Source organism: Schistocerca piceifrons, unplaced genomic scaffold, assembly GCF_021461385.2.
Source record: "Schistocerca piceifrons isolate TAMUIC-IGC-003096 unplaced genomic scaffold, iqSchPice1.1 HiC_scaffold_1086, whole genome shotgun sequence".
NCBI lineage: Eukaryota > Metazoa > Arthropoda > Insecta > Orthoptera > Acrididae > Schistocerca > Schistocerca piceifrons.
Genome location: NW_025726892.1, coordinates 82501 through 85000, shown reverse-complemented (window position 1 = coordinate 85000; position 2500 = coordinate 82501).

The window sequence follows — 2500 nt, the reverse complement described above, 5'->3', positions numbered from 1 at the left end:
TGACCGGCAGCTCCAACGCCAGCGCCACAGAAGGACAAAAGCCCCACTTGGGTGCCGAAGCGAACTCTCCCAGCACAGCGCACGCGCCAACACATCCGCACAGCTGCGATACAAACCACCAGCGAGAACCGCTGGGGCGACCGAGCAGCAGACGGCGTCGCGGCGCCGAGCGCCGGGCGGCGGCGCATCCTCAACGCACACAGTCCTCAATCGGACCAGCACACTGAAGATGTCCACCGCGCTTCGCACCGGGCCCGCGAGGACCTACTTTGGCCGCACGGCGCCGCGCGCAGGGTGCGCCGGCGCGCAGCTGCGACGCCTGCCGCGTCCGTCGGCCGGCGCGCCTGCCACTGGCCGCCCCCACCAGCCGGCTGTAGCGCGTGCGCCCACGCACCGCGCGGCCAGCACGCCGGGAGGCGCCCCCTCACCGGCCGGGGACGGTCCCACCCAGCCACCGCCGCGTATCGCTTCACACCCAGATGCCGTTCAGTTTCGTCGGCATGGTGGGTATCGCTGGAACAACCGGTTAGTACCTCAACCTATCGTCGCCATCACCGATTCACCCCTAGCGAGAACAACCGCACCACAACAGGTTACCATTTGTTCATTTGCGTAACTTCACCAGAAAACGCAGGCGTCCATCGCCATTTGCAACTTCAACGATTATTGCATGCCTGTGTCAGGTGTCACGCCACACTACGTCTGCCCACATACACGCAACAAAATGTGCACGCCTAGACAATACGTGGAAGGTGGCCCCCGTACGTATGCGATGTCCATTGCTCGAACGACTGTCAACCGGCCTCTGTAGCATGTCGCAGATATGGAACGCGGTGCACCATGCCATCACGGTGTGTGAGGAGAGACGACTAGGTCCGAATACATCAACAGACAGCTCATGCTGATCGCCATCCACGGCGTCCGTTCCTCCCACACGTCTCTATGGCGTACCACACTGCAATCCAGCTCTCATAGGGAGACGACACGTAGCTGCGTGCACAATATTTGCACTGTATGGTCCGCCGTTTTTGGGCGCAGTCGTTGTGCGGTCACACATGTGCCACAATGTATCATTCAGTACATAAGGACGAATGTGCAGTACAGATTGTGGTTCACGCGTACGACATCAGCGGACAGTTGACACAGGCCGCACCACAACGTAGCCTGAGTACGTCGCATGCGAAGGGCATTGAACATGCAAACTTCTCACCAACCAGCTTGCGAAGGCAGGGGGCAAGGTGGGGACGTGGGGAGGGGCGGCATGTACGTCCTGCTGCCATCCACATTACAGTGTACAGCAGGAGCATGTGGAAAGTGAGCAAGACTTGCAAGGTGTTTAACATGAAGCGATACACAGGGGTGCGGGCAGTGCGAGTAGCGAACTATATTGCGAGGGTTGCGGGTGGGCAACACTACAGTAATTGAACGAGTCGTATAACAATTACAGAGCAGGTTTAGGCGACAACGTGGGTTACGTTAAGGCGACAACATGGGTTAGGTTAAGGCACAACATGGGTTAGGTTAAGGCACAACATGGGTTAGGTTAAGGCACAACATGGGTTAGGTTAAGGCACAACATGGGTTAGGTTAAGGCACAACATGGGTTAGGTTAAGGCACAACATGGGTTAGGTTAAGGCACAACATGGGTTAGGTTAAGGCACAACATGGGTTAGGTTAAGGCACAACATGGGTTAGGTTGAGGCACAACATGGGTTAGGTTAAGGCACAACATGGGTTAGGTTGAGGCACAACATGGGTTAGGTTGAGGCACAACATGGGTTAGGTTGAGGCACAACATGGGTTAGGTTGAGGCACAACATGGGTTAGGTTAAGGTACAACATGGGTTAGGTTAAGGTACAACATGGGTTAGGTTAAGGTACAACATGGGTTAGGTTAAGGTACAACATGGGTTAGGTTAAGGTACAACATGGGTTAGGTTAAGGTACAACATAGGTTAGGTTAAGGTACAACATAGGTTAGGTTAAGGTACAACATAGGTTAGGTTAAGGTACAACATAGGTTAGGTTAAGGTACAACATAGGTTAGGTTAAGGTACAACATAGGTTAGGTTAAGGTACAACATAGGTTAGGTTAAGGTACAACATAGGTTAGGTTAAGGTACAACATAGGTTAGGTTAGGTTAGGTTAGGTTACACGTTGTTGTACGGAAAGGTGTAGGGGGGGGGGGGGGCGGGGGCGGCAGGTTCGTTGATAGTGATTATAGTAAGTGAATGCTTGTGACATGATCAGATTTGTCACGTCAGGATGCACCTTTGGCTTATTAGAGGCGGCGCTCCAATTCTATGCTTGTGTGAGACCTGTGTCTTTGACTCATGTCATTGTTTGTGCGCTGTGACAGGAGGTACTATTGTGATGTTGGGTGCACCGTTGTATAGGACATGTGTGGGTGTTGGTGCCTGGTCTGCGCAATGGTGGATGTCGAAAGGCTGGGATATTGTATTTTCCGCACGGACCTCCTGGTCTGGTTGTGATAGTGT